The following is a 17,573-nucleotide window of genomic DNA, read 5'->3' as shown; positions in this document are numbered from 1 at the left end:
TGGACGGAGTACCAGGGACCGAAGGAACCAATGAGCCCAGCATATCAGACAGAACTCCCGAAGAAGCAAGCTTTGACCGGGCGGTTAAAATAAGACTGGCACATTATGGCCTCAACCCGACTGCCGAAATTATCGACCGGGTCATAGCAGCTGTGGACGCCAACCTACTTCGCCAAAGCGGCGCTGCAGCAGCCCAAGTCACAGCAACCCCAGTGTAAAAGAGAAAAGTATATTTTGCAGCTTTTAAAAACTTCATGGAAACAGAAGGAGAGATTGATGGGTACCTTGCGGATTTTGAGAGGCAATGTGCCCTACACAAGGTACCCGCAGAGGACTGGGTCACAATATTATCTGGAAAATTATCCGGCTGGGCCAGTGAGGCTTTTGGGCCATTCCAGATGAGGAAGTCGGGGATTATAATGCTGTAAAAGAGGCTCTGCTCTCCAGGTATGCGATTACACCGGAGGCATACAGGAGACGGTTCAGAGACACTGCTAAACTAGCTGGAGATTCCTACGTCGGGTGGGCGTGTAAGGTGCACCGCACAGCAGCTCACTGGATGGCGGAGTGCCAACCTGTATCTGGGGAAGAGGTGCTGCAGCTATTCCTGTTGGAACATTGCTTTGATAAGTTATCCGCAGGAGTTAGAGAGTGGGTTCGGGACCGTAAACCCTCCACCCTGCATGAAGCTGCTCGCCTGGCAGATGAGTATACGGATACCCGCACTGGACAGTGCTACCACTAAGATCCCTTCCAGAGTGGAGTACCGACCCACAGTCACCCCAGCAGCTACCAGTTACCAACCCCTGGCGCACCGCTCTACCACACCGCCTCCAGCCACAAACTATCCGCAGACAGCCCCGTTCAACTCACGGGACTACTTACAGCCTATTCTGTGCTTTGGATGTAAGCAACTAGGGCACAAAAGACCAGAGTGTCCCCTAAACACAGCGAACCAAGCACAGTCCTGGAGGAGACCCGCTGGCGGAAACCCACGTAACCCTCAGCATGTTGCCCATTGCATAGAGGAGGAAGAATGCTGGGGCATCCTACATGAAGCAGACCCCGTGCAAGGTGCCCACCAGGATAACCGGCAACAGCACCAGCAACTGGTTAAAGTGAATGGGAAGGTCAGTGGTCTACTGGATACTGGTGCTACCATGACCTTGCTTCAAAAGAACTTGGTGTCTGAGAACCAGCACACCAGAGACACTGTGGCTGTGAGGGTAGCAGCCGCACCACAGTAGTTTATCTTTCAAGCTTTATTAGTACCTGGAGGTAAAAACATGACGTTTCGGGCTCAGTAGCCCTTAATCATATCCCGAAACGTCATGTTTTTACCTCCAGGTACTAATAAAGCTTGAAAGATAAACTACTGTGGTGCGGCTGGACTTTCTTTGATTTGGATATTTGGGAGTCTTTGAGCAGTGGCTCCTCCAGCTTTGCACACCTAATTTATACCACTGGTGCTTGAGTCATTTGAGACTTTGGGCTGTGAGGGTAGCAGGGGGCGCTGTGTTCAGCCTTCCTGTTGCCCCGGTACATTTGGATTGGGGAGTGGGCTCTAGACATGTGAATGTGGGGGTCATGAAGGACTTATCAGCTGATGTTCTCCTTGGAAATGACTTGGCCCCCTTTGTTTCTGCCTACGCTCCCATGGGTCCCGCCGATGTTAACCCTGTGACTACCCGTGCCCAGATCCGTGCCGCCGAGACCGACCCACCTGCTGCTAAGCTCCAGGACGCTGAGCTCAGTAAATCTCTATCCGCTATTTATACCTGGAAGTCCCGTTACAACGCGCTGATGAAGGAGAAGAGTCAAGTAGAGGATGAAATGGTCACGTTAAACAATCACGTAACAGTGCTAGCGGGAGAGAAGAGGAGCGCAGAGGAAAAAGCGTGTTTAGAACGGGAATCTCTGCTAGACAAGCTGCACCGACAGACCGCAGAAAACACCAGCTTCAGAGTGGAACATGAAACCGTAAAGACAAACTTAGCGACACTGGAGGAAAAGCTGACCCTGGCTCATAGTGAGGTGCAGCAACTCAAGGGCACCCTATGTCAGTATGAAGGGCTTGTGGATACCTATAAAGAGCAGGTACAAAAAACTCGTAAAGAAGCCGATGAGATTTGTCTCCAACTGGAAAGAAGCATCTCTGAAAACAAAAACTTGAAGGACTGTTTAGCCCTGGTCTGGGCACTGAAGAAGTTGAACCCTTATTTATACGGACAGGAATTCTCTCTCATAACGGGAATGCAGATGGATTGTCCCGGCAAACTGACATTTCTACCACCTCCTAGTCCGGTCATCCCCAAGTTGACCTGCCAAAGGGTCAAGCCAGGTCTGCCGGAGTGTCCCACCAGGAGGGAGCCATGTAACAGACCCCTCTGTCAGTACTGGAAGGGTTAACTTTGTTCAGTTTTGAGAAACTATTTTCTGAAGACAGGTTTCCTGGCATCAGCTATTGGTTACTGTAATTAAGTTTAGGTGATAAGTGTTCACATTGTTTAATCACCTCCAGAGATCAGACTGCCAGGTGCCAGGGAGTAATCCATTGTTTTCTTGTGTTTAATTGTTTCTTTGATTAAGTAATGTAATTCTATTGTATCCTGTAAAAGGGTGTGACGAGACCAATCTCGCCACATTGCATTGGAGGAGCATGGTTGCCGGCCTGCTGCCTTTAGACTATGGCCCCATGTTGAAACGCCCAAATTATCTCCTGGATAGAAGACTCTGTGGAACTGGTTTTGGGCAGAAAAGCCATGCTTCATTTGGTAACAAAGGACTTCAACCTAACTTTTAAACCCCTGAACCTATTCAAGTGAATTTTGGATATGTTTGTCCCCAAGATATACTGGTTAAAATGACATAAGTTTTATGTATGTGTGATGTATACTTCTAAAGTTATGAATAATGTGGGAAAACTGTGTTTCTCTGCCTATGATAATTAAATCAACGATTGTGTAAGGTAACTGCATCACCCATTGTGTAAGGTAATTGCATCAGGCAGAGGGGAGGATTTTGTGTGGGAGTGTCTGAGAGTATTGTATGTGTTTATTGGTTGTTTTACAAAACCCTGTGGGTGGTACTAATGTGTAAAAATGTGTATTTAAGAACAATAAACACACAGCTCTTGCTGATATCTGTTTGACCCTCACCATGGAGCTTTGACTCATGCTTGGGGGGAGGGAGAGGGGAAATTTACTGTATGCTGTGCCTCTGAAAGGGAAGATCTACTAAACGGCGGTTTAACCCTTTTATGCTTGGGGGTGCCGTAACAATTGGTGGCAGCTGTGGGATCGTTCCCACAGCCAGAAGGACAGCTACAGGAGACACCATTCCATGGACTTACAAGTTGGGGGCAACGCATGTCCCAGTACAGTGACCCTAAAAGCAACAGAATGGAACCAGCAGTGTTATATGAGGAGGAGGACCTGGATGGCCGGGATGCATTAAGGAAAGGCATCTGGTACCAGGCCCTGGATAATGTACAATACCAGCAGGGTAAGAGTCTCCCCAGTGAAGAGCAGCGGTTGCAGAAGCAAGTGGCCCTGCGGATGCCCTTCCTGGGAGAGCAGCCCCTGGAAGAATGGGTGAAGGAACTAGAGCACCGGGTATGGCAGGAGCTATGGCTGGAGGATGCCTACCAGGCGCTCTGGTGGTATATGGCACAGTATATACCCTGGACAGCCGAGAATGACAAGCCAGAGGGAGAGGAGTTTGATGGTCCTGGCTTGTTATGGGAGTCCTTTGCAGAGCCTGACTTCGGGAGCCCTGCGCAGACCAGACTTCAGGACATTTTCTATGAAAGGGAGGCTAGGCATGACTGGGATGACCCCCAAGGTAGAGCCAGACCTGGCTCATCTAGCAACCCTGGAGTGGGAACTGGAGCAGGACTACCAAGATCTCTTCCACTCCATTGGGAAGGCTCAGCAGGACAGCAAAGTGACAGACCCAGATCCAGACCCATTCAGCTGGGAAGATATTGTGGCGATTTACTGGGAAGAACCTCAGGTTGCCGGTGGAGATGGGACCGAGGTCTCTCCACCAGTCCTGCAGGGAATTGGGAGCCCAGACTCCATTCCCCAGCGGCAGGCTGAGTTACAGGGGGCAGAGATAGTCGGTCCTGTCTCCCAGCAGCAGAGTGAATTGCATGGAATTGGGAGCCCAGACTCCATTCCCCAGCGGCAGGCTGAGTTACAGGGGGCAGACACAGTTGGTCCTGTCCCCCAGCAGCAGAGTGAATTGCAGGGAATTGGGAGCCCAGACTCCATTCCCCAGCGGCAGGCTGAGTTACAGGGGGCAGAGACAGTTGGTCCTGTCCCCCAGCAGCAGAGTGAATTGCAGGGAATTGGGAGCCCAGACTCCATTCCCCAGCGGCAGGCTGAGTTACAGGGGGCAGAGACAGTTGGTCCTGTCCCCAGCAGCAGAGTGAATTGCAGGGAATTGGGAGCTCAGACTCCATTCCCCAGTGGCAGGCTGAGTTACAGGGGGCAGAGACAGTTGGTCCTGTCCCCCAGCAGCAGAGGAATATGCAGGGAATTGGGAGCCCAGACTCCATTCCCCAGCGGCAGGCTGAGTTACAGGGGGCAGAGACAGTCAGTTCTGTCCCCCAGCAGCAGAGCAATGTACAGGGAATTGGGAGCCCAGGCTGCATTCCCCAGTGGCAGCTTGACATACCGAGGGGAGACAGTAAGCCCCACAACCATGCAGATGGGACCGTGGTCTCTGCACTCACTGCACAGGGGGTAGGGAAGGTCGGTCCTGTCCCCCAGCAACAGGGCTGTTTAGCCAAAGGGGAGACAGTCGGTCTCCCCCTCCCACAACCAGGCTCCAACCAGGCTACTTCTGTGGTAGCGCTGGCACCAGGGCAGAGTACCGCTGGTCTCTGCCCACTCAGCAACCCACAAAGGCAGCCTACCAGTCCCCCACACAGCCGTGGTGAGGCACCTAGACATGGACAAGTTTCTCCTCTACCCAGGTGTAGTAACCATTTATTGTGGGTGGGCTGTACTGCTGATTGTGTTTTGTGGGTGGGCTGCTGGACTAACCAGGGCACTGACCGGCAGGAGGTCAGATACCCTGTTAGTCTGTTTGGAAAAGGGGAGAGATGTGACAAGACCAATCTCGCCACATTGCATTGGAGGAGCCTGATTGCTGGCCTGCTGCCTTTAGACTATGGCCCCATGTTGAAACGCCCAAATTATCTCCTGGATAGAAGACTCTGTGGAACTGGTTTTGGGCAGAAAAACCATGCTTCATTTGATAACAAAGGACTTCAACCTAACTTTTAAAACCCTGAACCTATTCAAGTGAATTTTGGATATGTTTGTCCCCAAGTTATACTGGTTAAAATTATATAAGTTTTATGTATGTGTGATGTATACTTTTAAAGTTATGAATAATGTGGGAAAACTGTATTTCTCTGCCTATGATAATTACATCAACCATTGTGTAAGGTAACTGCATCAACCATTGTATAAGGTAACTGCATCACCCATTGTGTAAGGTAATTGCATCACCCATTGTGTAAGGTAATTGCATCACAGGCAGAGGGGATGATTTTGTGTGGGAGTGTCTGACAGTATTGTATGTGTTTATTGGTTGTTTTACAAAACCCTGTGGGTGGTACTAATGTGTAAAAATGTGTATTTAAGAACAATAAACACACAGCTCTTGCTGATATCTGTTTGACCCTCACCATGGAGCTTTGACTCATGCTTGGGGGGAGGGAGAGGGGAAATTTACTGTATGCTGTGCCTCTGAAAGGGAAGATCTACTAAACGGCAGTTTAACCCTTTTATGCGTGAGGGTGCCGTAACAAAGGGCGTCTTCCCTCTATCTAATGTACTATACTCTTCCAACCCCCCATCTGGTCTCCTAGGAAGTGTCAACCAGGTGGGAGACCTGCATAAATACTGAGCATATAGCCCTCAATAAAACACATTCTGTTTTACCCTCAAGATGGAGCTTGGTCTCGTGTTTGTGGGGAATTAACTGGGTTTGTGTGTTGCTGATCCCGTAATTCAGGGAACCTTTCATCAGGTATTAACCCTTGATATCCGGGTTATACCATAACAGTACACAATCGGCCGGTAAGTAATATATACACCCTGTTACATGGTTTATTCTTAAGCTCACTCATCTCTCTGTTCTTTACACAATCAGCCGGTAAGTAATGTATACACCATCTTACATGGTTTATCCTTAAGCTCACTCATCTCTCTGTTCTGTACACAATCAGCCGGTAAGTAATGTATACACCCTCTTACATGGTTTATCTTTAAGCTCATTCATCTCTCTGTTCTTTACACAATCAGCCGGTGAGTAATGTATACACCCTCTTAGATGGTTTATTCTTAAGCTCATTCATCTCTCTGTTCCTTACTCAAACAGCCGGTGAATAATGTATACACCCTCTTAGATGGTTTATTCTTAATCTCACTCATCTCTCTGTTCTTTACACAATCATCCTGTAAGTAAGTATACACCCTCTTACATGGTTTATCCTTAAATTCACTCATCTCTCTGTTCTTTACACAATCAGCCGGTAAGTAATGTATACACCCTCTTACATGGTTTATCCTTAAGCTTACTCATCTCTCTGTTCTTTACACAATCAGCCGGTAGGTAATGTATACACCCTCTTACATGGTTATCCTTAAGCTCACTCATCTCTCTGTTCTTTACACAATCAGTCAGTAAGTAATGTATACACCCTCTCACATGGTTTATCCTTAAGCTCACTCTTCTCTCTGTTCTTTACACAATTAGTGAGTAAGTAATGTGTACAACCTCTTAGATGGTTTATCCTTAAGCTCACTCATCTCTCTGTTCTTTACACAATCAGCCAATAAGTAATGTATACACCCTCTTATATGGTTTATCTTTAAGCTCACTCATCTCTCTGTTCTTTACACAATTAGTCAGTAAGTAATGTATACAACCTCTTAGATGGTTTATCCTTACGCTCACTCATCTCTCTGTTCTTTACACAATCAGTCAGTAAGTAATGTATACACCCTCTTACATGGTTTATCCTTAAGCTCACTCAACTTTCTGTTCTTTACACAATCAGCTGATAAGTAATGTATACACCCTCTCACATTGTTTATCCTTAAACTCACTCATCTCTCTGTTCTTTACACAATCAGTCAGTAAGTAATGTATACACCCTCTTACATGGTTTATCCTTAAGCTCACTCATCTCTCTGTTCTGTACACAATCAGCCAGTAAGTAATGTATACACCCTCTCACATGGTTTATCCTTAAGCTTACTTATCTCTCTGTTCTGTACACAATCAGCCAGTAAGTAATGTATACACCCTCTTATATGGGTTATCCTTAAGCTCACTCATCTCTCTGTTATTTACACAATCAGCTGGTAAGTAATGTATACACCCTCTTATATGGTTTATCCTTAAGCTCACCCATCTCTCTGTTCTTTACACAATCAGCCAGTAAGTAATGTATACACCCTCTTATATGGGTTATCCTTAAGCTCACTCATCTCTCTGTTATTTACACAATCAGCCAGTAAGTAATGTATACAACCTCGTACATGGTTTATCCTTAAACTCACTCATCTCTCTGTTCTTTACACAATCAGCTGGTAAGTAATGTATACACCCTCTTATATGGTTTATCCTTAAGCTCACCCATCTCTCTGTTCTTTACACAATCAGCCAGTAAGTAATGTATACACCCTCTTATATGGGTTATCCTTAAGCTCACTCATCTCTCTGTTATTTACACAATCAGCCAGTAAGTAATGTATACAACCTCGTACATGGTTTATCCTTAAGCTCACTCATCTCTCTGTTCTTTACACAATCAGCCAATAAGTAATGTATACACCCTCTTCTATGGTTTATCTTTAAGCTGACTCATCTCTCTGTTCTTTACACAATTAGTCATTAAGTAATGTATACAACCTCTTAGATGGTTTATCCTTACGCTCACTCATCTCTCTGTTCTTTACACAATCAGTCAGTAAGTAATGTATACACCCTCTTACATGGTTTATCCTTAAGCTCACTCAACTTTCTGTTCTTTACACAATCAGCTGATAAGTAATGTATACACCCTGTTACATGGTTTATTCTTAAGCTCACTCATCTCTCTGTTCTGTACACAATCAGTCAGTAAGTAATGTATACACCCTCTCACATGGTTTATCCTTAAGCTCACTCATCTCTCTGTTCTGTACACAATCAGTCTGTAAGTAATGTATACACCCTCTCACATTGTTTATCCTTAAACTCACTCATCTCTCTGTTCTGTACACAATCAGTCAGTAAGTAATGTATACACCCTCTTACATGGTTTATCCTTAAGCTCACTCATCTCTCTGTTCTGTACACAATCAGCCAGTAAGTAATGTATACACCCTCTTACATGGTTTATCCTTAAGCTCACTCATCTCTCTGTTCTTTACCTAATCAGCCGGTAAGTAATGTATACACCCTCTTACATGGTTTATCCTTAAGCTCACTCATCTCTCTGTTCTTTACCTAATCAGCCGGTAAGTAATGTATACACCCTCTTATATGGTTTATCCTTAAGCTCACTCATCTCTCTGTTCTGTACACAATCAGCCAGTAAGTAATATATACACCCTCTTACATGGTTTATCCTTAAGCTCACTTATATCTGTGTTATTTACACAATCAGTAAGTAATGTATACACCCTCGTACATGGTTTATCCCTAAGCTCACTCATCTCTCTGTTCTTTACACAATCAGCCGGTAAGTAATGTATACATCCTCTTACATGGTTTATCCTTAAAGGGACAGCATACACTCATTTTCATATAACGGCATGTAATAGACACTACTACAGATACTGATATAAAAAATCCAGTATAAAACTGTTTAAAAACTTACTTAGAAGCTCTCAGTTTAGCTCGGTTGAAAAGGTAGTTGGAAAGCCCACTGCAAGTGGGAAATAATACACTCCCCCTTCTTTTGCATATGAAAAGACCCTTTACACAAACTGGAGCAAGCTGGAGAAGGTAGCTGACGGTATTCTCATAAAACTGTGGGGCTTGGCTAGGAGTCTGAAAATCAGAGCAATGTTATTTAAAATATAAGCAAAACTATACATTTAAAAAAAAAACAACTTTATGGGCTATATAAAAAGATCATCTACAAAACATTTATGCAAAGAAAAAATTATTGTATAATGTCCCTTTAAGCTCACTTACCTCTCAAGTCTGTACACAATCAGCCAGTAAGTTAATTTATGCATCCTCTCATGTGATTTATCTTTAATCTCACTCACCTCTTTGTTCTTTACTCAAACAGCCGGTAATAATGTATACAACCTCTTACCTGATTTACCCTTTAACTGACTTCTCTCTCTGTTCTTGTTAACCCTCACCCTGATTGTAATATGCTAACCCTAAAAACCTTAACCTGTAGAATAGCTTATAGCACGTGTTCCCTGAGCACTGTATAACAATGAGCAGGGGGAGAAGGTGTGAATAGAGTAGCTTATAGCCTGTGGCCCCTGAGAACTCAATGAGTAGAGGGAGGGAGTGTGTGTGTGTAGATTAGTTTATAGCACGTGGCCCCAGAGCACTGTATAATAATGAGGGAGGGGGAGCATGCCCTAGAACAGCTGATAACACGTGGTCCATAAACACTGGACAGGGGGAGTGCACACATCTCAGTTGTTTTGTACCTTTACGGTGGCTAAATAATATCTGTGCAAGCGCACAGCTGAGACGGAACAGTGCCCTAATAGCCTAATTAACCCATTTTAATTATTATTTAAAATGAATAATTAATTTGATATTAAGTTTGTATTTGAAGTTGATACATTAAATACAAAATAAATTAATAAATAAGTTATCCAGTAGAGGGAGCCATTAGCCAAGAAAGTTTTTATTTGTTTATGGGAAATGTAGTTCCTAACATCTGTGACACTGGGATATGTAGGCAAATGTCTCATGTAATTGTAGGTTATATTGGGATACATATGTAGTACTTAACACAAGTGTTTATGGAATATGTATGCTACAGCTGGATGTCACCACAAGCTCTACTGGGATATGTAGTTCATAATGTGGTTGATTCTGGGATACGTAGGCTAGGAGATGCTTGCTTTTATGCATATTGTTTTTTTCTTTTAACCCTAACCTATTTATTTGACTTTCCAAAGCTTTTAAACATCTCATACTACCTATGTTAAATTAATTAATTTTTAATATCTAAAATATTGTTAAAAAAAATCTTGCAGTATATTAAAAATAGTATTTCAATTAGCAAAACCGATAAAAGTAATGCAGTAGTTATATTTATCCACTAGATGGAGCTATTTAAAGTCTAAGCAAAACCGTTATATAATGATTTGATTACAAAATATATTACTAATACAGTCAACCACTAGACGGCGACACTGACCTTCTAATGTAGTTCCTAACATGTGTGATGCTGGGATATATGTAAGCTATGTGACGTATAATGCTAGGTTCTGTTGGGATATGTAGTTCTACTTGCAGGTGCCCCAGGGATATGTAGGCTTCAGCAGGATTTCACCGTAGAGACTATTGGCGTATATAGTTCCTATCTATGTAGGTTTCGGTGAGATTTTATCGCAGAGACCTATGTAGTTCCTTTTCCTAGTGCTGCTGGGATATGTAGGCTTTGAAGATTTTGCAGCAGAGACGCTTGGGGTATGTAGTTCCTATCGCTAATACTTCTGGGATATGTAGGCTTCGGCTGGATTTCACCGCAGATGCTATTGGGCTATGTAGTTCCTATTCCTAGTGCTGCTGGGATATGTAGGCTTTGAAGATTTTGCAGCAGAGACGCTTGGGGTATGTAGTTCCTATCGCTAATACTTCTGGGATATGTAGGCTTCGGCTGGATTTCACCGCAGATGCTATTGGGCTATGTAGTTCCTATTCCTAGTGCTACTGGGATATGTAGGCTTTGAAGATTTTGCAGCAGAGACGCTTGGGGTATGTAGTTCCTATCGCTAATACTTCTGGGATATGTAGGCTTCGGCTGGATTTCACCGCAGATGCTATTGGGCTATGTAGTTCCTATTCCTAGTGCTGCTGGGATATGTAGGCTTTGAAGATTTTGCAGCAGAGACGCTTGGGGTATGTAGTTCCTATCGCTAATACTTCTGGGATATGTAGGCTTCGGCTGGATTTCACCGCAGATGCTATTGGGCTATGTAGTTCCTTTTCCTAGTGCTGCTGGGATATGTAGGCTTTGAAGATTTTGCAGCAGAGACGCTTGGGGTATGTAGTTCCTATCGCTAATACTTCTGGGATATGTAGGCTTCGGCTGGATTTCACCGCAGATGCTATTGGGCTATGTAGTTCCTATTCCTAGTGCTACTGGGATATGTAGGCTTTGAAGATTTTGCAGCAGAGACGCTTGGGGTATGTAAGTTCCAATCGCTAATACTTCTGGGATATGTAGGCTTCGGCTGGATTTCACCGCAGATGCTATTGGGCTATGTAGTTCCTATTCCTAGTGCTGCTGGGATATGTAGGCTTTGAAGATTTTGCAGCAGAGACGCTTGGGGTATGTAGTTCCTATCGCTAATACTTCTGGGATATGTAGGCTTCGGCTGGATTTCACCGCAGATGCTATTGGGCTATGTAGTTCCTATTCCTAGTGCTGCTGGGATATGTAGGCTTTGAAGATTTTGCAGCAGAGACGCTTGGGGTATGTAGTTCCTATCGCTAATACTTCTGGGATATGTAGGCTTCGGCTGGATTTCACCGCAGATGCTATTGGGCTATGTAGTTCCTATTCCTAGTGCTGCTGGGATATGTAGGCTTTGAAGATTTTGCAGCAGAGACGCTTGGGGTATGTAGTTCCTATCGCTAATACTTCTGGGATATTGTAGGCTTCGGCTGGATTTCACCGCAGATGCTATTGGGCTATGTAGTTCCTATTCCTAGTGCTGCTGGGATATGTAGGCTTTGAAGATTTTGCAGCAGAGACGCTTGGGGTATGTAGTTCCTATCGCTAATACTTCTGGGATATTGTAGGCTTCGGCTGGATTTCATCGCAGATGCTATTGGGCTATGTAGTTCCTATTCCTAGTGCTGCTGGGATATGTAGGCGTCAGGTGATTCACAGCGCTGGTATTTTTGGGATGTGTATTTTGGTACATTTGGGATACCTACGCATCTGCATGAGCTCTATATAAATCACGGCCTGTGTTAGCCGCAGTAATGTTTGTTTATGTAGTTCCGTGCGCGGGTGGTGTTCAGCTGTACAATTGTGCAGAGCATATTCTAATATCGACCACACGATGGCGCCATTGTATATAGAAACGCTATTTGTACTGCTTTCATGTAGATACGTTCGTGTACATAAGCAATTGCGCCACCGTGTGGTGGAATTCTATATTACGTGTAACTAACCAGTTTTGATTATTATTGCTTTTATATAAGCCTTGTTTGAACAAAATGGAAATCATTTTAAGCTATCCTACATTGTTATTCCTGTTCTATACTTTTGTAATTAGACACAGAAAGAAATTGTTTTCATATTAATACACAGTTGCCCTTTGATATATATTAGCCGCAGTAATGTTTGTTTATGTAGTTCCGTGCGCAGGTGGTGTTCAGCTGTACAACTGTGCAGAGCATATTCTAATATTGACCACACGATGGCGCTATTGTATATAGAAACGCTATTTGTGCTGCTTACTTTCATCTAGATACGTTTGTGTACATAAGCAATTGCGCCACCGTGTGGTAGAGTTACATATTCAAGAAGAACTGAAGCTTTTCCATATTTCACATTTATGAAATAAAAATGATATTTTTTAAATATTTATTATTACTATCCGTAGTAACTTTATTTATGAGCACTCTGTATTACATGTGTTTGCTTTTTGTTTTGTTAGCATGACACCAGAGGGGCTCCGTAATAATTTGTATTTGCATAAGACAGTTTCATATGTAGTTAGTTAAACTCATTGTGATAAAACACATGATATAAAGAAGGACTAGCACAGTATATAACTAGGGTAGCACTGTGTTCTATTGGGCAGATATGTATTTCAAGGAGCTGTCTACTAACATCTACAGAAAATAAATGGAAACAAATAAATGATAATAATAAATAATATTAATAACTATTCTTAAAAGCAGTACCAGAAATAAGTAAACTACGCATGTACAAAGCACATTTTTTAGGAGATGGTCATATTTGTAAAAAAAAAAAAAAGCTTTAATAATATGAAATCCTGTAAGGAAGAGAGCAGATAAAAACAAGTAAGTAGAACTACGAACATAAATTATTTTTGTATTAATTGCACTATAGGGACACAAATGGTCTGTTTTACTGGCACAGAATGTAGAATCACATCTCCTACTGGCCTTATTGATTAAATCCATGCTCTACATGTTATAGACTGAAAAGGAGTGAAAGAAAAGTAATCGGTTTATATGTTAATACTTAAAAAGGCTTTAAATCATGGCTTTGTATTTCACCAGCAGAAAAAAGTGTTTAATCACTGTTCTGATTATGACTGGTAGAGAAGGATCTCTGCCCTGTGAGTTACTGATTGTCATATATTTTTAATTTACAAAAGAATAACGTATACAAACATAGCTGCTAAAATTGATTAATGATTACTCTGTATAATACTGTCACTCACCTGGGCTATATGATTGCATTGTGTGTATGTCTGGCAGTTAAGACAGCTATGTGATTGCTTTTTTGTGTATTAAATACAATGGTTAATTGATTTATTTTGATTGCTACTGGTAGCTAATCTGGGGATATAATAACAACATTGTATTTATAGCTGATAATGCAGCTCATTAAATAACTGCTTCTATTTGTTTTCCTGTTACAGGCAAACAGGGGGATGCACTTGTAAAACCACATACTGAGTCCTATGTTGCGCATAGGTAAGTTTAAGAAACGGCTATTGTGTAACCCACCTACTTCCCTTCCCAAGTTGCAGGCACTTTGCCCAGTATTGATGTGAAGGAGACCTAGCAACCCTATTGTTACGGTTACCCTTAGTCTCGCTGAGAGATGGACCGCTTAGTAGCCTGGATCCCTATTGCTAAAGAGGGGAGAAGCTGCTTTCCATAGTATTCTATATGAGTCTCGCAAATATAGAATAATCTCCCTTAGCTGCAGTACAGCTAGGATACCCTTCTGCCCACAAAAACGAGTCAACGCTGCGATTGAGGGTCAAACAAGAACTCAGGACTGGGATGCCCAGCCTGCTTTTTATTAAGGTTACATGCACACAGGGCACTCCCAGGGGGAGAGGGGGGGAAGCACAAAATCCCCCATCACACATTTAGATAGAGAGCACTGTCCTTTGACAGGCCACAATAGGATTACAGTACTTAAGATAACAAGTTTACAAGTTCATCTTATCAATTAGCAGTCTGGCTCCAGAGGTGATTAGACAATAGTTTCTAAAAGCTGAAAAAAAAGAGTTAACTCTTTATGAAATGAAACTTGTTACAGTTTTCTTGGAGCCCTTCTTAGGCGCTGGCTTGCTGGTTCAGGCATTGCTGCTGGGAAATAAGCTCTTCACAACAGAATAACTAATGCTTCTGTAACACCTATATATAACCATATGTAATATGTACATGAAAAAATAGACTACCTTTTATATAAAACAATATATTTATTAGGTGATCTTATATTTATACTGTAAAGTAAATCTCTTCTTTACATGGTTGCAGCACACTGGGCACAGGCCATTAAATGCTCTGTACAGCCCCTACAGAGTCATCGGCCTCTACAGCATCTTTGGCTATTTTCTTATTCTGTGCAGCAGAGTCACTAAAACTCACTCCTCTCTCTCGGCTAGATTACGAGTTTTGCGTTAGAGGCTATGCGGTGCTAACGAGCAGTTTATGCTCACCGCTCACTTACAGACAGCACTGGTATTACTAGTTTTTACAAACCAGACAAGAAGTGAGCGTTGAGCAAAATTTTGCTCATTACCGAACTCCAATACCAGCGCTGCTTACGTTAGCGGTGAGCTGGTGTAACGTGCTCATGCACTATTTCCCCATTGGAATCAACCGGAAGAGCCGGCTGAAAAAAAGTCTAACACCTGCCAAAAAGAAGCGTAAAACTGCTTAACACAGCCCCATTGATTCCTATGGAGAAATAAAATTTATGTTTACACCTAACATGAACCCTGAGTCTAAACACCCCTAATCTTACACTTATTAACCCCTAATCTGTCTAAATAACATTGCTCTGATTTTCAGACTCCTTAACAAGCCCCTAAGTTTTATGTGAATACCGTCAGCTACCTTCTCCAGATTGCTCCTGTTTGTGTAAAGTGTCTTTTCATATGCAAAAGAAGGGGGAGGGGGGAGGGTCTTATTTCCCACTTGCATTGGGCTTTCCATCTACCTTTTTAACAGAGCTAAACTGACAGCTTCTAAGTAAGTTTTTAAACAGTTTTATACTGGATTTTTTATATCAGTGTCTGTGCATCTTATTCTTTATAGTAGTGTCTTTTACATGCAGTTATATGAAAATGAGTGTATACTGTCCCTTTAAGGATAAACCATGTAAGAGGGTGTATACATTACTTACTGACTGATTGTGTACAGAACAGAGCGATGAGTGAGATTTAGGATAAACAATGTAAGAGGGTGTATACATTACTTACCGGCTGATTGTGTAAAGAACAGAGAGATCAGTGAGTTTAAGGATAAACCATGTAAGAGGGTGTATAAATTACTTACTGACTGATTGTGTAAAGAACAGAGAGATGTTTGAGCTTAAGGATAAACCATGTAAGAGGGTGTATACATTACTTACTGACTGATTGTGTAAAGAACAGAGAGATCAGTGAGTTTAAGGATAACCCATGTAAGAGGGTGTATACATTACTTACTGACTGATTGTGTAAAGAACAGAGAGATCAGTGAGTTTAAGGATAAACCATGTAAGAGGGTGTATACATTACTTACTGACTGATTGTGTAAAGAACAGAGAGATCAGTGAGTTTAAGGATAACCCATGTAAGAGGGTTGTCAGTATATTTATGAAAATCTTAGTAGTGCTATCCAAATAATATATATAAGTTTATGGCAGGGTTATAAACACAATACAAAGAAATAGAAACCCTTATCAACCATGCACTTACTAGACCATACAATTAATATAAATATCTGAATTCTTTTATTTAGTTAATATCCATAAACATATTGAACTATATTTGCAATAAAAGGAAACTAAATAAAAGTTTATATGCGTTAGAACCAACTCTTAAGATATGCTATTCTTCTTACAAAACCCAGAACAATATACCTTCACAATTCAGCCTTATTTATTTAACACAATGGGACTAAAAACCTTTAACATCCAAGCAATACAATTCTAAACAGTGTTTATAAAACAATAGGATAATATATATATTCTGCTATTTAACTGCAATTTATCCTAATACAAAATTAACTGACAATATCAGAACTTGCATAGATGAGTTACTTGGTCAATCAGACGCAGATTTAAACAATATATATATAGGCTGTGAAATGCTAATTAAAACACACTATTTCTTTAAATCTATTAAATACAAATTGACTATGCATATAACTTATCTTACAAAACCCTTGTATACATCACCCAAATAAACAGCAATCCGGTTCCCAATGTTTTGCAACAGATCCAATTCGTAGCGGTCTTTAGGTCATCTCATTTGAAAGAAGGTTTTTTTTTGCACAAATCAAGGATAAGTTTTAAGCTCCTTGCTGAAGTGAACTTTTTTTTTTAGGTATATCGCAGCCAAAATCAGATCACTAATTTTCAACAAGTTACAGACAACTCTCTCTTGTGCATTCAACACTCCCATTATATAATCATTGATGACATCATGTGGGTGGCACTACGGAAGCTGACCTTCCCATTGGTTATCTGGGAAGTCTAAATCGGATTGGCCCTTGGAAATTTCATTTTTAACAGCCAGAGAGAACCTTCTGGCTGTAGTTCTCGCAACATAACACCAGGTGGCAGCACAAACAGACACAGCAACATTTGAAACAGCTTAAGTCAGTATTTCTATGAAATGGTTATTAATTTTTATCATAATTTACTGCGACAACTATTCATAATATTTGTTTTGGATAAGTTATATCTTAATGAATTTTCTGATCATTTTGATATGAAACATCACATATCTAACATTATATTAAAATAACTTATATTTCATAGTTATATCACATCAAATATATATCTCATAGTCATATCACATCAAAGTAACTTCCATATTTTCATCTCACTATATTTTAAAAGATGTATGTGAAACTTTATAAACATTTATTTGTATGTTTATATGATATGACTTAATTCATTTCATGCGGCATTCCGTCTCTTTCTAAGATTGATGCTCATGACCAATGGTTGTCTGCAATAAAAATAGAAATAATTATTAGAGATGATCCAATCATTAGTATGTGTATGGTCCATAAGTATTTATTTATATTCTTAAAAACACAGAGGCTAAGTAAGATCTTTTGTGTTTTCAAAACATATATATCATTTCTATGTATATCTGAATTTATCTGTCTGAAAAATATAAGCAAAAACAGAGGTTATT

At 41.6% G+C, this 17,573-nt stretch overlaps 1 long non-coding RNA gene across 1 annotated transcript; it reads left to right on the top strand.

The window, feature by feature from the left end:
* The first annotated feature begins 12,017 nt into the window (after positions 1–12,017).
* LOC128642785 (uncharacterized) lies at positions 12,018–17,070 on the top strand. The gene is made up of 3 exons (XR_008399709.1): positions 12,018–12,098; positions 13,842–13,896; positions 16,752–17,070. It is a non-coding gene; the product is annotated as an uncharacterized LOC128642785 (long non-coding RNA).
* The last annotated feature ends 503 nt before the right edge of the window (positions 17,071–17,573 follow it).

The sequence above is a fragment of the Bombina bombina genome, chromosome 12, assembly GCF_027579735.1.
Source record: "Bombina bombina isolate aBomBom1 chromosome 12, aBomBom1.pri, whole genome shotgun sequence".
In the NCBI taxonomy this organism is placed as follows: Eukaryota; Metazoa; Chordata; class Amphibia; order Anura; family Bombinatoridae; genus Bombina; species Bombina bombina.
This window is presented reverse-complemented; position numbering and strand designations above follow the sequence as displayed.